This window comes from Marmota marmota, unplaced genomic scaffold (genome assembly GCF_001458135.2).
Source record: "Marmota marmota marmota unplaced genomic scaffold, marMar, whole genome shotgun sequence".
In the NCBI taxonomy this organism is placed as follows: Eukaryota; Metazoa; Chordata; class Mammalia; order Rodentia; family Sciuridae; genus Marmota; species Marmota marmota.
Genome location: NW_025999853.1, coordinates 12,209,945 through 12,235,318, shown reverse-complemented (window position 1 = coordinate 12,235,318; position 25,374 = coordinate 12,209,945). Strand labels below are relative to the sequence as shown.

At 36.7% G+C, this 25,374-nt stretch overlaps 1 protein-coding gene, 1 long non-coding RNA gene and 1 other non-coding gene across 19 annotated transcripts in view; all 3 read right to left on the bottom strand.

The window, feature by feature from the left end:
- The window catches only part of Anks1b (ankyrin repeat and sterile alpha motif domain containing 1B), a 1,073,630-nt gene that overhangs the window by 208,297 nt on the left and 839,959 nt on the right, over positions 1–25,374 (bottom strand). The gene's annotated exons all lie outside the window — the stretch shown is intronic.
- LOC125618199 lies at positions 7,760–7,866 on the bottom strand. The gene has a single exon (XR_007349456.1). It is a non-coding gene; the product is annotated as a U6 spliceosomal RNA (small nuclear RNA).
- LOC125616909 lies at positions 12,510–23,706 on the bottom strand. Its single transcript, XR_007347694.1, has 2 exons — positions 18,295–23,706; positions 12,510–18,252 (listed from the first exon to the last, which is right to left on the bottom strand). It is a non-coding gene; the product is annotated as an uncharacterized LOC125616909 (long non-coding RNA).

Sequence of the window (25,374 nt, the reverse complement as noted above, 5' to 3'; positions counted from 1 at the left end):
CAGAAGAAAAAAAAAAAAAAAAAAAAAACAATCACCATTTCTTAAGGTCCTGATAATAATATCAGTGCAAAGTCCAAAACCTCATCAGTTCAAAGTTTAAAATCTCAATAATTAAATCATGTAAGTAATTTAAACCAGGTGGAATACAAAAATCAGTCACCTAATGAAGTAGTGTTGAAATCTAGAGGAGCAAATACTAGAGAGGAAAAAGCCATGAAGTTTCATAAGCCTGAGAATAATCCTCAATGGCCCTCAACTCTGCCCTCTGGGCTCTGGGTTTCACCCTCACATTCACCATTTTTTTCAAGATAGTCCCTTTCCTATTTTTGGCTTCTACTGAGATACAGACTTTCAGCTTAGGCCTCTGGTTTGATTGAGAAGATCAATGAGAAACGCTCTGTCTCTTAGAAGGGTATTTTGTGTGGTGAAAGTGCTCGGCCTTTTGATCGTTCTGAGTTTTCAGCAGAGATGTAGCATACATACTCAGACTCTTCTCCATGTTGCTGTTTCAGTGGCCACTTCTGACTTTTAGCATTGTTTTGCCTTTGTAAGGCAACTGTCAGTATTTCTTTGTGTTCCTCAATTTATTTCTCTCTTCTCACAACTTACTATAAGCAGCAAGAAGAAACCAAGCTTAAGCTTCAACTCTTTTCCTGGAAACCTCCTTAGTCATATATTCAAATTCACTGTATACAAATTCTGCTTTCCACATAACTGCAATAAGCAACTTGGCTAACTCTTCAGCCAATTCACAACAGGAATCTCCCTTGGTCTGCGTCCAATAATATGTTCCTCCCTTCTTTCTGAGTCCTTAGTACCAGCATTCTTGAAGTCTGGATATTTACTTATCTATGTCTGTATATTTATTAGGGTTTCTTATAGACAAATATTGTTAGGTCTAGCTTTTATTGGTCCAATATAAAAAACTCTGGTTTTTAAGAAGATATTCAGTTATTTATATATAATTATGAGTATTTTGATTTTAATCCATAATCTTGCCTTTTCTTTTGTCCGATTTGTACTTTGATCCCCCTTTCCAGCTTTCTTTGAATATTTTTATGATTCCATTTTAATCTTCAGTATTAGAGAAATGTTTTATAATTTTTTTATGATTGACTTTATTTTGTTTTATTATGTTTAGTGATTTCTCTGGGCTTTACACAATGCATCTCAACTTTTAAAAAATATGTTTTTAGTTGTTGGTGGACCTTTATTTTATTCATTTATTTATATGCAGTGCTGACAATCAAACCCAGTGCCTCACACATGTGAGGCAAGCACTCTACCACTGAGCCAAAACCCCAGCCCATGCATCTCAACTTTTAACACTCTACCCTCAAATAATATAACAATATATATTATTTTATATGCAGTGTAAAATCTTATAACAGTATACTTCCATTTCCTTCTTCTACCTTTTGCTATTGGTATACCTTTTAGTTCTAATACACTATAAACTTCTCAACAAATCATTCACATTTTGTTTTAGACTTCAATTATCTTTTAAAGGCAATGATCAAGAAAACATGTGCCATATTTATCCACACTTCACATTCCCAGTGTCTTTCATTTCTTTGTGTAGATTCCAATTTCTACCTAGAGTCATATTTCTACTATCTGAAGAATTTCCTTTAATGTTTCTTTTAACACAGGTCTGCCATCAAAAAATTTTCTCTACTTTTATTTGTATGTAATGGTCTTTATTTTGCCTTTAGCTTTCAAAGACATTATGCTGGTTGTAGACTTCTGTGATGACAGGTCATTTCTTGTGTGTTTCTCTCACTCTTTTCCTGGCTCTCCCATCTGTGTCTATTAGACCATCTGATAGTTTACCTCAGATCTTGGATGTTCTGCTTCTGTCATTTTCTCACTCTTTAGTCTCTTAGTGTTTCAGTTTAGATATTTTTTACTAACGTATTTTCAAGTTCTCTGATTTGTTCCTCTGCTATGTCCAATTTGGTTGTGAGACCATCAGGGAAGTTCTTCATTGCTGACGACATTCAATTATAAGGAACATTCCTTCTCTTCGCTGAAATTTCCTACCTTTTTGTGTTTATTATCTACCCTTCCTACTGAATCTTTTAACACTTGAATCATAGTCATTTTAAAGGTCCTGTCCAATACATTTATGTGGACCATGTGTAGGTCTGATTCTGTTAACTCCTTTATCCTTTGAATTGAGTATTATTTCCTAGCTTCTTTGGGGTTGTATTTTTTTTTTTCCTTTGACATGTTTGTTCTTGTGTTAGGTAAACAGTCTGAATATCATGGAAGAATTAATTACTTTTTCTCAGAAATGTGTTATATATAGTATAACATAAATGAGTAATTTGTGCAATAAGGAGAAGGCCATGATTATACTGATGAATATCATTAAAATTAAAAACTCAGACTTCTTTAAAAATTAAAAGTAAAATAATTCAGAGACAAGTGTCCTTAAAATACTTCATCAAATTTTACAGGAATCATTACAGTGATATTTATATGTCATGTAAATAAATTTTGACTTTTCCCTGAAATATTATCAAAACAACAATAAAATATCTCATATTTGTAAAGCAGCTTCCATTTTACTACATGGTCAGGAGAAATGTTTTATATCAACTCTCACATGTAATAGCTGAAAATCTCACTGACAGAAGAATCTAATGTATTTGTTAAAGATATTAACTATTCATTTAATATTTCTTTAATGCCTACTTTTTTTTCCTGTGTTCTGAGTGAGCACTGAGAATGCAAAGAATAACATTTTGAGAGGCTCACAGTCCAGTTGAGACATAGCAATGGGAAAATTAATGACAAAGCAAAGTGACAAGTACTATAGAAAACTCACTTGAGGCTGGGGGAATGACACTCCCTATAGGGAACTGTGATGGTCTAGGACTAGACAATTAACCATCACATCCCTGGGCCAAGTGACTGGCTCCTCAATGGTAACAAGACTTAAGCCAATGCTATTAGGTCCAATGAGAGTTGTTTTGAGATATTTACTTGTGCAGATGCAAAAGAGATGAACTGTTTGCTCTAAACTAGGGTAACAGATGTTTGAGTTGCTGACAGGTGATAGCTCAGGTTTTTGTTAGGTAGTACTGGGCTGGCTGAAGGTGATCTGCTGTGAATGTGACATGCCTGGCTTGGGATTATAGTGTCCGTCTGTTTGTGCTGTACGTGTTGTATACCCAAATTGGGATTATGGCGCCTCATCTCTCTGCCCTGGTGTCAACAGGCTAGGTAGGCAGATTGAGGCCTGCACTGAGGCATTTAAATAAGTGATGGGGAGGAGAAATTCAAAAGGCTTTTGTCAAAGAGAGTTGATGATACTGGTGTGAATTTGATGAGGGACTTGAGGAAGACAGATGAGGGAAAACTAATGCCAAGGATGTTGGGTTGGACACTGGATGAATGTTGACATGTATGGCTTCAACTTTAATAATTCCTAAACTATGATCAAAATTATGAAAGACATTATACTCAGAGGCAAAATTCTGAGAAAACTTAAAGTAATATGTTATTGGTTTACATGTGAGTGCAGATTTACAAGGAGATAAGTAGAGCCACATTTGGTACATATTTAAAATGCTGGAATATATCTTTTGGACATGTTGTTTGTGTATAGGATACTTGGAAGGATAATTTTTTCTTGTTAAGCTATATTTTAGATATATAATGGCTCTTTCTCCAGTGAAGTAGGAAAGTTCTATATACTAGTTTATTAGTAAATTATTTAAATTCTAAATTATTGGTATGCAATCTGTGTTAATATGAATCAACTTCACTTAGTGCATTTTTGAAAGTAAATATAACCATGTAGTGTATGATTTTGATTGCCTATTAGACTACTTGAACATCATTTAATAATCTATAATAATGGTAACTAACAGTCTGTAAGCACACAATTTGGTAAACTAATCCTCAAAACTACTCAGAGGTAAAATTAGTCCTCTCATTTACTGAGGAAAACACCAAGTCAATGAGAGATTAACTTGCTAAAAATTAATAAGTTAGTTAGTAATAGCTAATAAGTAATAAAAGCCAATATTTGATTCTATGTAGTCTGGTTTCTGATTTTAAACTCTTAACCACTAATCTATATTGTCTACATATTATGTTTTCATACACACAAAACACAAAATTTGCCAAGCGTGGTGGTGCACACCTATAATTCCAGCAGCTCAGGAGGCTGAGGCAGGAAGATTGCGAGTTCAAAGCCAGCCTCAGCAACTTAGTGAGGCACTAAGCAGCTCAATGAGACCCTGTCTCTAAATAAAACATAAAAAGAGCTGGGGATGTGGCTCAGTGACTGAGTGCCCCTGGGTTCAATCCGAGTACCAAAAAAAAAAAAAAAAAACCCCACAAAAATTTTAAAAATCCTACTTATAAACAAATAATTTGTGTGGATCTACAGAGAAAAATATCTAGTCATGTTGCTAGGAAACTTTCAAACCAGTTGGAGAAATAGAATACTTGTGTGTAAAAAGGTAATAATAGAAGAGGATGTATACAAAATGACAGATGGCTGGCAGAGACAAATGATGTCACAGAGGCACGGAGCATGGGGCAGCAGTAGGTTACAGGACAAGTTGTTCTGATGGGCAGGACTTACTGAATGACTGGCTCCTGCCCTCCTCTCTGAACTTATCTTACTGACATTCACCAAATTCTGGCCACCCTGACCTTCTTCTGTTCCAGTGTTCAAAATGTTCAAATGTACAAAAAGTGTTCAAAATGCCATACTTGTTCCTCAAATGTTCTGTGTCCAAGTGTCCTGTCTACCCTGTGTCCCCTGGCTAGAAAGCTCTTTCTACAAATCTCCTTTCAGAACTCAGATCGAATTTCCTACCCGGAGAGAATTTCTTTGGCTGGGGATGTAGCTCGGTGGTAGAGTGCTTGCCTAGCATGTGCAATAACCTGGGCTAGTTCCCCAGCTCAAGATTTCCTTGATGAATACTATTTCCAATAGTACTCCACTCCTATATTTTCTATTAGCCTATTTATCCTTGTCTGGAATTTTCTATTTGCTAACCTGCGTATGGTCATTTCTCTTTATCAGAATGAAAGCTCCATGAGCGAGGATTTTCCTTGCCTTATTCTCATCTTTTTTTTTTTTTTTTTACTTCTCTCAAATAGTTTCTCAAGTTTCTGCTTCATTTACAGAAACTTTCTGAGATTCAAAGCTATGAGGGAGTGTCTCTGACCTGTGTGAGGTCTTTAGCCTATTATTTTGTGCATAAGAGGATGTGTTTAGGTGGTGGTTTCTTTTTTTTTTTTTCCTTCAAGCCATGGATCCTCTGAATATCAATGAACCCAGTTACATATTTGGTTCCTGAGGTCTATTGATTTGCTGTCATTACCCTTGAGAAAATTGATGAGCGATAGGAGAGGCTGGTTCTCTACTCCAAAGGTCATGCTGATGGCAGATCCTTTACACTCTCCTTTCCATGTATTTATCAGCCACTGCAAGCTTTTCTTGATGCTTGGAATTTAATCAAATGACCTCTGTTTCTTTATGGACAGATGAGCACAGTGGCTTTCAAAAATACTCCAAGGAAAGAGTGAGCTGCAGGAAAGATTTTAGTCTTCATTTATGATATATTTTGATACTTAAAGAGAAAACTCTTGGGCTGAGTGCTGAAAGCAAAATAATGACTATTATGCAGGATAAAGCTGTGAATTATAGAATACTTTCAACTCTGTTTAAAAATCTAATGAACGTTAATTTTACTTCATTAATTTGCCCTGTGAAATAAATACATTACTAACTATATATAAAATGATATTTAATCTTCCTAATTGAAGTCTAGTATATTCATTTCAGCCCTATTTAAAAGAATGTGATTTGAAATGGCCAAGTAAGTAAGTTTTGGTTACATTAAAAATAATATTGGTTTCCAATGATGAACTAATTTTATATAAATCTAATTTATTAACTATCACATAATGTTCCTGTTTTCCAAGTGCTTGTGTGTGTGTTTTTGTATGCCCAAGCATGTTGGTATATATAACTATGTACACACACATAGATTTTTAAACCTGGTATCCAGGGCATTTCCTGGAGTTCAGAAGGCATAACTGGAAGCCCAGGGAGACCAGTGCAATTAGAGTTTACAGGAAAGAATATAGGAGTGTGGGGGAGGGAGCATGCGTGCCTGTACAAGCCTTCTAGATATTCAAAGGGTTCCCTTGAATCATCAATGAAAGCTCATCAGTATATACATGTGAGTAAACTACCCTTGGCTGGGGGATGAACCATGGAAGGACTAGAGGAGGAACTTCTGGAGCTCACTGGGGACTGGGAATAGTTCCAGTTCTCAAAATCATAACTCATGAAGCATTGAGTAGAATATTGAGAAGAGTTTTGATTCAGTGGTGAGGAAATATTAGCCCTAGAATAAATTAAGCTCTAGTTCCACTTTACAAGACATAGCAGCCATAACTGAGAGTCAGACTATTTTCAAGTTGAAGTTGGAAGGCAAGAGATGTTCACTACTTACCATCATCATCATCAGGGTACTCTGGATGGGAGCCAGTGCCTCCATGAGAGCTTTCAGGGTCTCCGACCATGGTAAGATTCAAGAACTTGCTTCTAATGTACAGAATTTAAAACTTCAATCTTATCAATTATTAAGGGGGCAAAAAGTACTAGGTCTTAGTGTTCCTAGCCCTTTTCATTAGATTCACTAAAAAGAGACTATCTACTCTATTCCCCTTACCCTTGGTTCTTAAAAGATGGGTTCTGCAAGCCAAACTAGTTCAGAAAGAGGATGTTAAGAAATAACACATAAATGATGAACACTCTTCATAGTATTTGGCAACTGAAGTCAAGACCTAGCTAGGTGCCATGGCACATGCCTGTAATCCCAGTGGCTTTGGAGGCTGCGGCAGGAGGATCATGAGTTCAAAGCCAGCCTCAGCAAAAGCCAGGCACTAAACAACTTAGTGAGACCCTGTCTCTAAGTAAAAGTACAAAATAGGGCTGGGGATGTGGCTCAATTTTTAGTGTCCCTGAGTTCAATCCCTGGTACCAAAAACAAAAATAAAAACCCTTGAGGTAATTTGGATTACTGTTTGGCAGTATTTGCCTTTCACACCACTTAACAGGCTACTTTGGTCATACTTTTATAGGGTAGTAGATTTATTGATTGAGCAGATTAAAAATAAATATGTAAATGCAAGAACTAGAACAATAGGGATGGTATATGCTTATATTTTATTAAAAGAAATGTACAATGTGGGGCTGAGGCTGTGGCTCATTGGTAGCACACTTGTCTGGTATGTGTGAGGCACTGGGTTCGATTCTCAGCACCACATATAAATAAATAAAAATAAAGATCTATCAACAACTAAAAATTATTTAAAATAAAGAAATGTAGAATTTACTCAGATTTTACCCCAAAATATACCCATCAATACACTAAAACAGTACCACATGTGCTAACAGGAAGTTAGAATTATTGGAAGGCTATATGACAATCTATTTTTAAAAGGTTATCTCTCTCTCTGGGGACTGGGATTAGGCAGGTAGAAGACAGTGGGAAAATGGCAAGGAGACACTTTCACTTTGTTTTTTTTTTTTTTTTTTTCCTNTTCTATGATTTTGTCATTTTTTAATGCAGAGTAATACTCCATTGTGTATAAATGCCACATTTTTTTTATCCATTCGTCTATTGAAGGGCATCTAGGTTGGTTCCACAGTCTTGCTATTGTGAACTGTGCTGCTATGAACATCGATGTAGCAGTGTCCCTGTAGCATGCTCTTTTTAAAAATATGGAACGCTTCACGAATTTGAGTGTCATCCTTGCGCAGGGGCCATGCTAATCTTCTCTGTATCGTTCCAATTTTAGTATATGTGCTGCCGAATCGAGCACTTCACTTTGTATTCTACATATTTCTGAGTTGTTTGAACTAATTTAAACAGAAATTATTTATAACCTATTATTAAAAATAAAAACATTAAAATCATAATCTTCCTAGTGGTCAATTTTTAAACATTTAAGCAATAGGGTAAGTAACCAACACACACTTAGAAAATGCTTTGTGCTGATTACTATTGCCATCTCAGAGAGTCATGTTCATGTTCAATCTTTTGATATCTAAATGTTTTCATGTTATTATTTTAAAAATGTTCCCAATTTATTATGTTAAAATGGTCCATTTCAAGGTTCTTTGGAGTTTGCATTCATTTTTAATTTGGCCATGTTTCTTCTCTCTTGAAATGAAAAATATGTGTCATTTTAATTACCTCTGATAATGTTCATAAACACTGCTTTGGCCTGTCTTCTGGTTTGGAATTCTTTGTGGAAATTCTGTGTGGAAACTGTCCTTGTGCCTCTTTTCCAATGTGGTGGCACGGGAACAGCTGTCATCTGTCCTGAGAACTCAGCACTGTGTCTGGCACTGTGGGAATTTACCCAGGTGCTTTGGCTGAAGACATCTGATACTTCATGATAATCCTACTACAAACGAGAAAGACCCTGGACTGTAGGCATTAAAGGGAAAGTGGACAAGGGATGATGAACCTGAGATGATGTTTGGAAACAGGGTGACCTAAGCAGATTTTAAGTTAGCTTTATTTATCATTATATTCTAAACCATATGAGAAGATTTTCTTATAAGGATTCTAAGAGGAACTCATAAACCTGGGTCATTTTTAAAAGGTTCCTGAAAACATTAATGGCAATGTTAAGAATGAGAATTGTACTGCTTTGAGGTGAAGGAAGGCTTCACAGAAGATAATACATTCCTTTATTTTGAAACTGTGTCCTTATATAAATGATTTTGTCAAATGAGTGGTGGGGAAATGGTGTGTTTGTGTCATAAATTAGTGTCACAAGTACATAAATTAATGTTTTATTAGCCATAAAAATAAAGCTAGAAAATTAAAATGCAGCCTTCATGTGTCTATGTAAAAAAGAGGCAGAAAAAAACCCTCAACACTCTGGAAAAGCTTAGTCTCTGATCAACTACTACAAATACTAATCTATTCACATATCTAGAACGAATATTAAATAATAGCAACAAAAACATTTTTTGCTTTCATGTTTGCTGTACCTTTGGAACATCAAAGGATGGAGCAAGTTCTTTGGCACCTCGGATGTCTGGTTAGAAGAACACCAGAACCACCTAGTGGAATTTTCATTTACTGCATGATCCTTGTGCTTTACCACTGCTAAATTGCAGAGAAAAACCAGTGAAATCGGTGGTTATGATCTCCTTGTGGGTTATAACAGAAGTAGTAATTGTTAATCTTGAAAGATAAAGCTGCCCTTCAGTCTGTGAAGGGAAGTCCCTGCCCACCAATCCCTCACCAACTAGCACACTGCTGCATTGGGAAGCTCAGCCAGAGTTCAACATTTGGCTGATGAGAAATACACCTGATAGGCATCTGGAGCTTTAAATTTTCCATGACAGTCAGTGAGCAAGGTAAACTGCAGCAATTCATCTGCATTCACTGCAGAGTCATCCTTTCTGTGAACAAGAGCAGAGTACTCCCCAGGGAGCAGCCAAGGGTTACACTAGCAGGTTGACCTTTGTATAAATCCATGGGCACACAAACTGGAGTTTATAATCAATTTCATTTTGGGAACAAAATAGCTCATGTGGTTACAGTGTGTCCAGACCATTCAGTATCCTGTCACTGAGCCAGCTGGGCCTCTGAATCTTGGTGGTGATGACAGATGTTACATATATTATATTGGAATCTGGGTCAGAGAAATAACAAATATTCTGGAAAATGATACTTTGGTGAAATGTAAAAGGCTATGAAATATCAAATTTTAGTAAGTATTAATGCTAGGTCAGCGGTTAATCCCTTATATCCATGATTTATTATGCATAGATAGAAAAAAGGTCAGGATCTAAGGGAAGTGAAAGAATCGCTGCTATTCTAACCTGTAACTGCTCAGCAGATGGTGGGCTTCGGGCTACGAGCTGGTGATTTTTAGCCAGCACTACATGTGAAGGGCATGTGGATGGGTTGGGCTCTCCCAAGGTTGCACAGCATGTCTGGCTGACATCAGAAGCATGCAGTGGCTAGAACTGCTGCTCTTCTTAGTTTACCAACAATTCTCACTTAATTCTCTTCTCCCACAGCATGAAGGAGAATAGCTGGGCTCTTTTTGAGGCCTGAAGTTGCACACTGTGATTTTTAGGAGAGTAATAATCTCTTCCTAACTCTGTAGAAGCCAACATAGGAACAATGTCCATTCACAAGAATAAAACTCAGTAAAATGCTGAGAAATGTGTGGGTAAAAGAAGAGGAAAGAAAGAAGAGGAACAGAGAAAAGAGTAAGATGAGAAAAATTGGAAAAGGCAGAAAAAGGTGATACACATGAATAATAATAATAATGACCAGCAGAATGGACTATCCAAAGAAGGGTGGAGTAAGAACTTTAGAAAAGTCAGTATAAAAGGCTTCTTTGTAAAAATACTTATTTTATTGTGGTAAAAATACTTAGCATGATATCTACCCTCTTAAAACCTTTTTAACTCTACAATGTGGTATTGTTAAAGATGGGCACATGAAACTTTACACTCTTTGGTTAGCAGTTTCCCATCACCACATTCCAGTCCCTAACAACCACCATTCTACTCTCCAAGCCTCTGAGTTTGACTATTTTAGATACCTGATAAAGGCAAAAATTATACAGTATTAGTCCTTCAGGGACAAATGTCAACCCTATTAAGGGTTGACCCTATTATTAACTCTATTATTCTGTCCATCTACAACTACAAAAATTAAAAAAAAAAGATCTACTCTCAGCAAAACCTGTTATATGATTCAGTATAATTAACTATAATTACTCTAGTATACATTAGATCCCTAGAACTTAGTCTTGTAACTAAAATCTTGTTTCCTTTGACTAACATTATTTCCCCTCACTCTCCCTGACCCCAGGTAACCACTATTCTACTCTGTCTTATGTCTGAATTTGACTTTTTAAGATTCTATATATAAGTGAGATCATGCAGGATCTGTCTTTCTGCATTTGCCTTATTTCACTGATCATAGTGTCCCTGGATTCATCCATGTCACTGCAAATAGCAGGATTTCATTCTTTTTAAAGGCAGAATACTATTTCCATTGTATATATACACATTTTTTTTTTACCCATTCATTTGCTGACAGACACTTAAAAGTAGGACTGCTTTTTAATCTAGTAGTTCTATTTTTAATCTTTTAAGGAATCTTTTTTTTTATTTTTAGGAATCTTTACACTGCTTTCCATAGGTAATGGACCATCGTACATTCCTATCAGCAGTGTTACAAATGTTCAATTTATTCACATTCCTGCCAACATTTGTATTTCCAACTATTTTTTCTGGAGATATAATTGATAAAAATTGTATATATTTACAGTACAATGTGATGTTTTCATATTGTTTAATTGTGAAATGATGAAATCAAGCTAATGAACATAATCATCAGTTCACATATTATTATTATTATTATTATTATTATTATTATTATTACTTTTTCTGTGTGTGCATGTGTGTGTGCGTGTGTGTGTGTGTGTGTGTGTGTGTGTGTGGTGAGATCATTCATTTTTTTGATAAAGGCTGTTCTAACAGGAGTGAAGCAGTATCACATTGGGGTTTTGAGAAGATGTTGAGCATCTTTTCATATACTTGCTGGGCATTTCTATGTTTTCTTTGGAGAAATGTCTCTTGGAGTCTTTAGACCATTTTAAAATTGGGTTATTATTATTTTACTCTTGAGTTGTCAGAGTTTCTTACTTACTTTAAAGATCAACTCTTGTTCAATATTTGGTTTGCAAATATTTCTTCCTATTCAGTGAGCTGCCTTTTCCTTTTTCTGCCTTGTTTTCTTTGCTGGGCAGAAGCTTTCAGTTTGATGTAATCCCACTTGTAGTTTGCTTTTGTTGCTGTGCTTCTGGTGTCATATCTGTGAAATCATTCCAAGACCAATGTCTTGAGGCTTTTCCATTATATTTTCTATATTTTTATAGTCTCAGGCCTTACATTTAGGTCTTTAATCCACCTTGAGTTGATTTTTGTGTGTAGCATAGGATGTGGTTCGAAATTCTCTCTTTGACATATAGAGAACTGGTTTTCTTTTTTAAATTTTTTTCTTTTTATATACACCTGACAGTAGAGTGTATTTCAACATATACATATGTGGAGTATGACTTATTCTATTTAGGAACCCTATCTTGTGGTTGTATAGATGTGGAGTTTCATTGGTAGTGGATTCATATATGATCACAGGAAAGTTATGTCTGATTTATTCTACTATCTTTCCTATTCCAATCTCCCTCCCTTCCCTTCAACCCCTTTGCTAATCCAATGAACCTCTATTCCCCCTGCCCGCCCCTGTTTGTGTGTTAGCATCCACAGATTAGAACATTTGACTTTTTAGGGGGGATTGGCTTATTTCACTTAGCATGACAGTCTCCAGATCCATCCATTTACCAGCAAAAGTAATAAATCCATTCTTTTATATGGCTGAGTAATATTCCTTTGTGTATATGTACCACTTTTTTTTTTTTTAATCCATTCATTTGTCAAAGGGCACCTAGGTCAGTTCCATAGCTTGGCTTTTGTGAGTTGAACTGGAGAGTTGGTTTTCCAAACACCATTTTCTGAAGAGACTATTTGTTCAGTGTGTATCCTTGGAACTCTTGTCAAGGATTGGTTGGTCACATATGCATGGATTTACTTCTGGGTTTTCTAGTCTATAGACTGTCTTTATGTTAGCACCATACTGTTTTAATCACTATTGCTCTGAAATATATTTTGAAATCAGAAAGTGTGATGCTTTTAGTTTTTTTTTTTCCTTCTTGAAATTGTTTTGGCTGTTCAGTCTTTTATATTTCCAAATTTAGCATTATACTGTCTACTTCTGTGAAAAAAATGCCATCTTAATAGGGTTGACATTCAATTTGTGGGCTGTTTGGGGTATTATGAACATTTTAATAATATCACATCTTCCAGTTCATGAACATTGGCTGTTGGTGTTCTTGTAGCCTATGGAGATAAGAATGATAGCCTTAGCTATTTCTGGCATTTCTATCTACTAATGCTTATAGGAATTCAAAATCATCTATTTCCTTGTGTACTTATTTGCTTCACATCTCTATGAAGGCAGGACCATGTCTCTTTTACTCACCATGGAATAGCCAGCACCGATGTGTGCAGTAGAGCCTGCTGGTTAGAGCTGTGTTCTCTGGGGTTCCCTTCTGGCTGCAACTGTTTACTACCAGGACACATATATTGTCAGCTAGCTGATCTACCAAACATTTTAAGATCACTTTTGCTTTGATACCATCCATTAACGAGACTTTAGAAAGAAAAAAAAAAAAACCCTAAAATTTACTTGGTTAGTCTCTTGCTGCTAGGGGTGACCATATGACAAAGACTTGGCCAGTGAGAGGTAAGTAGAAAGCTGGTCTGGGGCTTTGGGAAGGCTTTGACTTTCTACTGAAAGGGACAAAAGCAAATCCAGATGACACCATCCTTTTCCTATTCTTAGTGTGGACAAAATGCTTGGATTCAGGGCAGTCACTGTGAGCTCATTAGGAAAGAGAAAAGTTAGTCCTTAGAGATGCCAGCCCTGACGTTGTGGAGCCACAGAACTAATGTTGGGAACTAATTACCTCCCGGTTTATGGTAATTATTGTTATACGAGAGAAATAAATGTCTATTTGCTTCAAACAATGTAAGTTGGACTTTCTGTTAGTTTGATGCAAAAGTATTCCTATTGCAGCAATAATGTGACTCCAGCCAAGTTTCTTTACTCTGTTTCAATGTCTTCATTGGAAAATGGGGATCATAGCAATATTTTCCTTACAGCATTGTTGCAAAGATTAAGTGATATGTGTGTGTGTGTGTGTAGATGTATATCTCATATATACATACATGTAATATCTATCTATCTATATGAAACAGTGAATAAAGATAAATTGTTCTTATTTCTATTTTGGTGATAGGTTCTCAATAAATCTTGGGTAAATGAGTGAATGAGGACAGTAGATCAGCATAAAGACAGCAATAACTTGATTTTTCTGCTTTAGAAAAAAATAAGAAAAGAAGAAGAGATTATCGTGAGGCAGGGGGCAAGAGGTGGGGCTCATGAGGAACCAGGAGGGCTGGGGAAGCCATGGCCCATGAAAGATCTCCCATGGTAGAGGGTGGGGTGTTGGTGCTAAGTATCAAACCTGTGGCCATACACACCAACATCAAAGAGACACGGAATAAACATCTGTTGGCTCAGCTCACTGATACATGAATGAACTGCTTACTAAAAAAGAAATTGCTATCTCTTCCTTAAACTAAAGAGATGGGAGCAGCAGAAGGTTTTTCTCCAATGCCATCTGCATGCCTTTTATAATATTTGCCTGTAATTGTGTGGAGGAAGACGTATTGCTCTATAATTGCCTGTGCCCTTGCAAGGAGCAGATAAGAACATCCGGTGGGGGCAGAAGCAAAGGCAGGAGGAACAGCTTTCCCACAGGGTAAAATATTCTGTTTTCGTAAGAAGTCTCTTGCCATGAAAAACGAGATAATGAAAAGGAGACCCTATAGAAGAAGGCAGACACCTCCTAATAGGCACATATTTCCTAAGTTGCCCACCAGGAGCCAAGTGTTCATTAAACAAGGAACAAATGCTGGATCGTGGTCATGATCTGCTCCATTCTGCAGCCAAGCAGAGCATCATACAAGCATCGGTTTCATCCCTGTGGCCCAGGGTGACAGTAGGGCTATGATCAGAATTGCCTGCACAAACAGCTCCTTTGCATCTGCTCTCACCCAAACCCACTCTGATGAGGCTCAATGCATTTCTAATCCTTGCTTAAAACATGGGCAGGCAACAATGGGCATTTGAAACATGTAAGAGGCTTAGTTATGGTATTAAAAAGTGGATGTCTCCACAGGAAGGATCGGCTCTGATGGCCGTGTTTCTGAACATTATTTGCATCACTTGACATGAATGCCCCACATCTAGCTATTTTTCTCCCCATCCTGTTTCCATTTCTCTTCCTCCCTCAGGACTACTTTGGCTTGAATCTTGCAAGTACTTTTAAATTGAGCAAGCAAACAGAAGGGAAGATCCCAGTCAAATAGTGAATAGCCTTGAGTTTCTGTGTAGGGATATGTATTTGCTTCTGTTGTTCAAGGGATAAGACTCATAAAATAAGACTTTAATATAAATGAGGGACACACACACACCATTCAAAGCATATGTGAGTCAAAAACATATTCTGATAACTCAATTTGCTGATGTTCTGAGTGGGTTCTGAGCCCACTCAGTACAGCTAAAGGGTTTGTCATAGTAGCTCTTGGGATACAGCTGGGATAAAACATGATGCTGAAAGTCTTCTTAGCACTGAAGAGGTAGAGAGAAGTTAGCACAGCTTCTGCCCCCTCCCAACAAAGCCCCTGGTAGAGGCTTATAAACTAGGATCTTCTAAGTGAGAGGCTCATGTAGTTTAGTTTTCTAGGTCAGACCCCACAGCTTGGCTCACATTTCAGCTTAGAAATACTTTCATACAGACTACATGGGGTTGCCAGGGAAGAGAGAACACAAACCTACGAAAGCACGGAGTTTTGACCAAAGCCTCACCTTCTTGTCCTGATATACCAGCTGAAGACTTGTTTTCTGCAACTTTCTCTACCCCAGCACCGAAGCTTTGGAGAAATCAACTTGTTCATTCATCCATAATATGTCCTAAGGGTCCTGCACTAGCAATGGGAATACAGTCCCTGCTGGGAAGGATTCACGTCTAGCCGGGACACTGGCATGGAGAGTTAATTCAGATTTGATTTCAAACTAGACGAATATGCACCAGGTGTTTCTTACCTCTTCTTCTTTATCCCTGAACACCTCTCTGGGGTCTGTCTGTGTGTGGACTAGGTATGTGTGGACTAGGACTTCTCTAAGGGCAAAGCAAGATAAAGGACAATAGTCCTACTCAATAGACCAGGGACTCAACATCAGAAACAGAGTCCTTATCCTTTGCTGCAAATCTGCCCTGTGTGGACTCAAGCCCAGACTGCTTCTGAAATCTCAGAAATGAGTGAAGGTTAAGGATCTCAAATTGGCTTTGAGGTCTGCCTGTGGACTGAGGATGATGATGATAATGACACTAATTCATAATGTGCAGTGACACTGCACTCTGATTGTAGGCCAGGCAACGTTCTAAGCACTGAAATGTCTTATTTCTATTATTCCTTGGCCATTGAATAGAAATTCCGTAATTATCACCACCCCCCCCCCACCATTATCCATTTGAGGAGACTGAAACACCGAGTTAAAATCACTCACTATTAACTGTTTCTCTGTCAGGAAAGACAACTCCCCAGGTCACACAAATTCTTAACTATTGAGCTATGCCGCTTCTCAACCACTACTGAAAACTTTACAAACTGACAGGTCTTACGATTAAAATCCAAAATATGTCATATAGAAGCATAAAAAATGAGGAGTTTTCTCTTGATTTTGCTCCACTGTTTTTGTTTTTCTCCAAATAAGCCCTATTATAAAATCCATAGTCACTGTAGGGAGGTGACGTGGGAGCTGGAGCTCTCTGCCTACCCACTAGCTATTTTTAAAGGAAGATGATCAGGAACTAGTTATGAAAGAATCATATTGTTTAATCTGGTACCACAGAACTTGTGAAATGATAGACTTGGTGAGTTGGAAAATATGTAGGCAGAAGTTATGTCTCTATGGAAACAGATATGAGGATTCAAATAAACATGAGGCCTGCTAGACTTCTCATGAAGAGAGCAGCAGATTGTGTTTTGATTTGTTTTGCTCTTCTATAACCTGGTTACTGAGGAATTTGACCATGGTGAGGGGCAACCAGAAACATGTTTTTATCTCTAATCATTGCTCCTAAATCCATGTTGAATCTTCTAACTCTTCTAGACAATTCTCTCTCAGGGACATCTTGGGTAGGAACTCTAGTCACTTACAGTCATCAAATGTTCTGTCCAGTGCAAACTTGTATCACAGGCAACTTCACACCCAGTTCAAGATATTCATCTGCTCCACTGATGGCTTCACTAGTGACTCAAGGACCTGATGTGGGTGTGCTTAGGGGTGACTCTTTCACCTTGGAGTATGCAGTGGGGACTCTCCAGTTTTAGGGTGCCTCATTCAGGAGTACCCAGTTTCTATTGTTTTGAAGGTCGGGAGAAGGGACGAGATGGGTTGACATCTTTTTGCTTTCTCTGTGGCCCAGTATCAAAGGGTTCGTCCTCCTCAGCTGCTTCAACCATCCTACCAGCTATTCCTGCACTGCTTGCATTTCCTTGCCTGATAAGATGCCCTCCTGGCACATGGGTTGAGGCAGCTAGAGGAGGAATGTTAATATAATAGGAGGAGTTTTACTACTTCTTAGTTAGCTCTGAGAAAGTTATCTGGTGGATGCTCCTTTTGTTACATAAGGTATCAAAGTACCACCTTTCCCAGGTTTGGACCCTAGGTACCTGCTCTCAGACAGAGGGAAGTCTCTTTTACATCTTAATATGGTAAACTTTGATCAAAGCCTTGAGGATAAGAAAGTATCAAAATGTTTTTCTCTTTTTTCCTTCCCTCCTTATTTCCTTTCTTCCTTCAAGACAACCCATGTAAACCAAAATATGAGGGATAAGAAAAGGCTTTGCAAATCACTACTGTCTTAATTCCAATGAGAAAATTTTAACAGAGCAGAAGAATTGAGACATTTATGATAGGTAATAATTTTAGTTTCCTAAGAATTTTGGTGGTGTTGCAACATGCTCCAGTTGTGGACTGTACTTTTCCATGCCTGGGGAAGCTGCCTACAATCTGGCTGACACAGTAATTAGCTACTCAGGACTTTCTTGCAATCTGAGCTCAACCTGCTCTTCTGAAGAGCTCTGAGCTCTCTGGTTCTGAATGCTTGATTACTGATCCAAGAGTATAATTCAAGTAGGAATGCTGAACTCACATCCTCCCTTTTATGAGTGATATTGAAATGCTCTAAAAATATAAAATAAAAAATTATATAAACTAGGGAACAGTGCTGTTCATATGCTAGACACATCAAAAAATTTCTGCACAATTGCATGCAGAAGAAGATACAATAAGTGGAGTGCAAGCCTGCTGTGTACTCAATGCCAGAAAAGGAAATGACCCCTAGCAGAAACCCACTAGCACCCTTAAGCTCAGGGTGCCAATGACTGAAGTAAGAGTCAGTGTCAAGGAAGGTGGTGATGAAAAATGAGAATCCTATCTGGATCCCAAGTAGTGCACAGCATACTGGAGCCTTCATGGATGGGGGAATAGGGTTAGTTCAGTCATAGTTCACCTTCAGCAAGAACAAGGCATTGGGAAAAGGTGAAGGTTGTATCAATATGGATACTAATGGTCATTCCTTATGGATAAATTCTGGAATTTACTTCCAAAAGCAAAGAAAAGAATCTGTTTGGTACAAGAATCAGATGCCTCAGATTACAGATACTTGTTGATCATCTCAAATGTGAAAATCTGAAATCTGAAATGCTCCTGAAACTTGTTGAGTATTGCCATGTTGCCACAAGTGGAAAATTCCACTGTGACAGGTTGCAATCAAAACACAGGCACATAAAAAATATTATACAAAATTATCTTTAGGCTTATGTTTAAGGCTTACATGAAACTTAAATGAATTTCATGTCCAGATTTGGGTCTTATCCCCAAGATATCTCATTATATATAAAAAAATATTCCAAAATTAAAAAAAATCTGAAATCCAAAACACTTCTGGTCCAAAGCATTTTGGCTAAGGGATACTCAATCCTTATCACTTTACTGCATAGGCATCTAGATTACTCAGAACTAAAAAAAAAAATTAAAGTAAATCTAAATATTCTCCTTTTATTGGGGATTATAAGTTTTGAGCACACAGCTCCTGGTAGAATCAATTTCAAATAGTGGACAGTTTGTAGTTCAAAGAAGAGTGCCAGTATAGGGAGGGGATGCTGAACTCTTTGTTCTCTGTTCTCCCAAACATCCTTCTTCAACTTGGTTCCTTGAAGACTCAGCATCTTCCTGTGACTTTCCCTCACCCCTGGAGCCACATTTTGTAGAGAAGAGAAACATGTCCTACTTTGTGTAGCTCTCTAGTCCACTGCCTCCTGTGGCCAGGGGTTAAGGATTCCTTTCCCTGGCTCCCCATCCTGCAGAACTCTGTCTCTGTATGGGGCAGGATGCATCTGGAGTTTAGAGAGTCAAGGAAACTGGGTGGAACTTGAAATAAGTGAAGAGAATTGAATGATGTTGAAAATCTTCCATCAAAATTTCCTCCCCCATATTCTTTCACCAGTAAGTAATTATCCCCCTGATTCTTACAGGATTATATCATTTTTTTTTTCTGTTTAAAAGTTGAGTCATCTATGCAAAAGAAACATGGGGCAAATTAAGCCAGAAATCTTTATAAGCCACTGTCTCAAGGGCAATAACAATGCATCATTTCAATCAGAGCAAAGCTCATTGAGAGTGTGTGTAGGATAAGGACAGTGTTGGAGGTAACGTCAAGGGAGATAGCAAGGGAAGGGGGCGGTAGCATGGCAGGGAACTAATGAGAGGCAGGAAGAGCCCGAAGCAACCCTTGCCTATTGAAAACAGGTCTGGGGCCCTGGCCCACCATTTGATGTTCTCTGTCATCCTCTGTGAGAGGCAGAGAAGTCTAATGGTTAAGAACATGGAATCTACAGTTGGGCTGTAGGGTTAGGAAAGTTAACAAGTTGGCTCTGCCCTTTCCTACCTTGGGAATCTTGAGCAAATAATTTAGTCCCTCTGTGTCCCAATTTCTCTGCATAAGAAACAGGAGTAATATTGTTCCCTGACTCTGAAGATTGTTATGAGGAGTAAATGAGTCAACACACATAAAGTATTTAGAAGAGAAAGTGGCATAGAGCAGATGTTAGCAGTTATCAGTATGTTTTCTATTTCACAATGGGACAACAAAGGTCAGGACACCTACTTCCTACACCTACACCTACTCCCACACTTACACACACCTACCCTGGAGAGCCATTATGTACTAAATAACTATGCTCCCGGATACTGCATATGAAATAACTCATTAAAGCCTCACACACTCAGGAAACAGGTTTTATCAACTCTTCAGGTGAGAAAACTGAGCCTCAGAGAAGGTGAGAACCTGTTCCACAGTTACACAGCTAAAAAGTGATATAGTTGTACATGATGCTTCTTGTATAATTCTCTTTGGAAATAATTATGCATCTTGTATAATACTCTCTCCTTAAGTGTGGGCAGGGTCCGTGAATATGAAGGGATCTTCACTTTTTTGATTTGGTTACATGACAAAGATAAGAGACCTTGCAGATGTAATTAAGGTCCTTACAAAATTGACTTTGAGTTAATCAAAGGGGTGATTATCCTGGGTGGGTTTAACTCAATCAGGAACCAGTAAATGAACACCAGTTTCTAGAGAGATTATTCTGCTAGACTCATAGGAGTTCTGAACTGTATTGAAGGGGTGGTCTCTAGGAGCCAAGGGCCTCAGATCTACAGTCATAGGGACTGACTTCTGCCAACAACCACATGAGTTTGGAAGAAGACCCTGAGCCTCGTATGATGTACCAGAGCTGCAGTCTATAGGGCTCTGAGAACAGGACCCTGCTAAGTTGTGTTCAGACAGAAGAAACTGAGAAACAAATTCATGTTGTTTAAGCTGCTAAATTTGTGGCACTTTATTGTACAGCAATAAAAATCCTAAAACATCTACCTAAATCATCAGATCCTGAATTACTAAAAGGGAGTTGCATAAATGAAAGAATAATGTGTGTTTGAGTTGGGAGATTTGAAGTTTTCACATGAACAACCAAGTGTGACTGAAATAATCTTAGTGTAGCTATTTTGGAGGTCTATCACTCAAACACTTGCTGGTTGAAGGAGAGCTAAGATTAGAGAGATAACAATTGATTCCAGAATTTCAAAACTTACTTCCTATAAGTGTGGATATTCTGAAACTCAGGCTATGAAGAAAGTAGTATTTTTCTTCCTCTTAGAATAATAGATACTATTTATTGTACTATCAATAGCAAATTATCACATTAGAAATTACAAAGCACTTTTACACACCTTTATATGTGAATTTCTGCTATGATGTTTCCATCATATGTTTCCATGTTTATTGCATAATCAAGCAATAAAACACAGAGTTTATGAGAAAAATAATGTTGGGGTACAAGACTAAAAATTTGTCAGTAACGTTAAAAAAGATAACATAGTAAAAGTGGCAGCACAGTTTTATGTATGTCAAATGGATAATAAATATGTAAATATTACAATAAATCTGGCACTTTTCTTTGTAAAAGACAACATTTGCTTGTGGAAGTCAGAGCATTGCAGCCTGTGAGTTTTTTGTGACGTGGAAGAGGGGAGATAATTCAAAATTGAAGGGCCTTTGGAACATGCTGACCAGTTTCTGTCTTCCATTATGATGAAAGCAATCATTTATGGTCTGACCAAGAGAATGAACCATACCATTTTGGTGCTTGTTTCCTACAATCTTAAGTATTTTTAATAGAATATTTTACATGAAGATCAAATTATAGTGAAAACAGAATAGATCCATACAAATTGTAGCAGTGAACTGCTTTTGAAATTATTGGGCCAATTGAATGAGCTTGATGAATATTCTTTGTCACTTATACTCATGAAACCCACTTAGTGATGATTAATCTAGAAGTATTTTCATATATAGTAACATTGGGCTGTGTTGTTGTGAAATAAAGTGTTGACAAAATTTGCCTAAGTGTAATCAGAGTGAAACAAACATTATGTGTCATCTGACAACTGTGCTATTGTACTGTTTTGTTACAAGTGCTCTTTACAAACCAGCTTAGCATCTTGGCATTGAGATGATATGTTCTAATTTAACTTTCTATTGTGTTTCGGCATGGTTTTGAGTTTCCCATTCAGTATTGGCTTCTCTAAAGGGTTTGATCATTTAAAAATATCTGTAAATCATATTCAAAATTATATATTTAAAATGTAAGAATGTTTCTGATTTTAAAGGTATTTGAATCAGTTAATAACCTTCATAATTTAGAGTCACAAAAATATCAGATAAGTCAATTAAAACTATATAACAATTCAAATAGAGGATACAAGTTGTTAATGGGCAATGGTATTTGCTGCCCAAGTCATTATAGTCATTGAGTAGTTGGAAGATATCCAACTTATCAAAGCAAGTGTTTTGAAGTATGATGTAAAGTAGCTGACAAAGGGATATTTTTAATCAAAATTATTCTGTACTTAAGTATAATAAAAATACTACCATAAAACAGAATAACAGATGTGGTATTTGGCTACAACATCAAGGCATTCAAAACTATATATTTTTAATATAGTGACACTGAATGACATATTTTCTCAAACTGAGCTAGTCTCTATGCATAAACTTTACATGAATGTCTATTTTTTATAATCAAAAGCAATTTGTTTTGAGAATTCAGGAAGAAAGTTAAAATATGGAAATGACCAATACTCTACTGTACTTTGAAAGAATGTTCCTTAAACTACCTAAAAGGTTAACATTTATAAGGTCTAAAAACAGAATTTCTAGAGTTCCAATATTCAAAAAATAAGAATTGCACCATGGATGGTACTATTGTGAAAGAAGGGACAAAAGTTTACTAACAAGTGCAAAAAATGAAACCTGAATTCAATTTTCTATTTAGAAAAAAATATATGCAAGAAGAAAATGAAGTAATATCTACCATCTTTGGGGGAAATAACTATGATTCAAATTTCTACACAACTATCTTGTCATATATGTAAGAAGAAAATAATTCTATCCTAAATCAGTTATAATGCCTTCCCCCCTTTTTCCTCATCTCACATATAGGAAAATGTTGTTTTTAAAGCACAATAGAGTAACTAGATATGACTGCTTATAACAGAGACAATTGGTTGAAGGTTCTAGCTACCTTGAGCTATGAATAGTTGCCCCAAAGTTGAAGGTGGCCAATTCTTTAGCACATGTGTCACCCCTTTTTGGTATAAGCGTTGTATTATAACACAAGAAAGTCTCTTTTTACATGTACTATAACTCAGAAAACATATCATGTATTCACCATTTAATAGAAAGCTGTCTAAATTATATCTCAGCTGGAAGAGGGGAAAGTAGAACCCAAGATGAGAATATTTTTTTTATTGGTTGTTCAAAACATTACAAAGCTCTTGACATATCATATTTCACACATTTGATTAAAGTGGGTTATGAACTCCCATTTTTACCCCGTATACAGGTTGCAGAATCACATTGGTTACACATCCACGTTTTTACATATTGCCATACTAGTGACTGTTGTATTTTGCTACCTTTCCTATCCAAGATGAGAATATTTTGAAGAAGGCAGCAGGAGGGGCACACAAACCAACAAATAGAGTGTTAAGAATGAGAAATTGCTAGAAGTACAATTATTGAGAAATTGCTAGAAATACAGTTATTACATTCATTTCAAAAATCTTAAGGCTGAAAAAAAATCTTAAGGCTGTTCTTGAAAATGTTTTATGTGATTAAAACTAAAATGACAACTTTATTATTTTGTTTTTTAGTATACATTAAAGGAGCTAGAAATAAGGTAATCAATGCAACTATATCAGATGACAGTTGTCATTTCTCATTATATTTCTTTGTAACATTTATAACTAAATTTTTAAATAAATTTATTTATTTGTTTATTTTTATATGTGGTGCTGAGGATTAAACCTACCTAGTTCCTCACACATACTAGGCAAGCTCATCTACCACTGATTCACAACCCCAGCCTTGTAATTGAGTTTTAAAAAATTATGTTTTCAGAAATATACTTGTTAATAACATTTAAAAATGTAAAAAAAGAAGAATTAAGAAAGGCGGGTGCGGTGGTGCATGCCCATAGTCCCAGCTGCTCGGGAGGCTGAGGCAGGAAGATAGTGAGTTCAAAGCTAGCCTCAGCCAAAATGAGGCACTAAGTCTCAGTGAGACCCAGTCTCTAAATAAAATACAAAAAAAGGCTGGGGATGTGGCTCAGTGATTGAGTGCTCTTGAGTTCAAGCCCCAGTAACCACTCCCCTCCCCCCAAAAAAAAAGTTTGAGAAAGAATTATCAAATTGAAAACAGTCAGCTGATAAGTGTAATGAAATAGGCCTGATATCTGTTGTGGATTCAAAGCCTGTATGTTTTCTTGTATGTTTTTCTCATTTTTTCCATCTAAACCACTTTTTAATGTAGAGCTCTGTGTCAGTAAGTACATTCACATTGTTATGCAACTGTTACAATCACCCATTTCTAGAAGTTTTCCACCTTTCCCAACTGAAACTCCATACCCATTAACCACCAACTCCCCATTTCTTCCTCTCTGCAGCTCTTGGCAACCACCATTCTGCTCTGGCTTTATACACTTGACAACTATAGGCACCTCATATTAGTGAAATTAAACAATAGTTGTATTTTTGTGACTGGCTTATTTCTGTGTTATTTTATTAACATAAAAGTATTTTATCTATTGTTAATTTTATGCAGCCAGAAACTAGAAACATTGACAGAATTTTGGGCTAATTGAATTACACTGCAGTTGACAAAATACTGCCCAAATATAAGTGATTTACTAAAATGAAACATGATGTTTAAAATTAAAAACTTAATAAAGCTGCTGCTTCAATCTTAATGAGAATTATTGTAATTCTTGCTCTCAAGTTCAAGTCCCAGTAACTACTCCCCCACAAAAAAATTTGAGAAAGAATTATTAAATTTAATGATTCAATTATCAAATCAATGATTAAAATGTGCATCTTAGTGATTCTGAATTAATATGTGTTAAAACATTATTTTTCTACCTAAAGCACACTTGTTCATCATCATCATCATCATCATCATTATCATTATTATTTGGCACATGAATTAAAACTTACCTACTTCCTTGGCTTGTTAAAAGATGAATGAATGACGTAAAGGCATATCATGTAAAATGTTTTGTTAGGTTCAATTTATAGTTTTATTACAACATGATTTCTTTAATTTGACATTTGAAGAATGGTAAAACCACGAGGCAAAATATAACAATGCAGGAAAGTACAGAGAAAGGGAGAGTAGAAGGTTAAAAATTGCCACTGAATGCTAAGTGGTGAACTGACCAAAAAAACAGGATTTGGCATACTCCAAAGTGGCATATTCTGTGACTATTGGTAGGAGGTGTGGGCTCACATCTAATGACACTTGCAATGCCAGAAACTTTGTTTACGTTGCATTTAATCCTTATGACAACTCTCTGAGGTATACAATTTCTCCATGTTTTTTAAGCAGATATCAAAACTGAAGTTAAGAAGTGTTAAGAGGTCCCTAAACTAGCAAGTGGCAGAGCCAGAATTCCAGCTTATGCCTATAATGTTC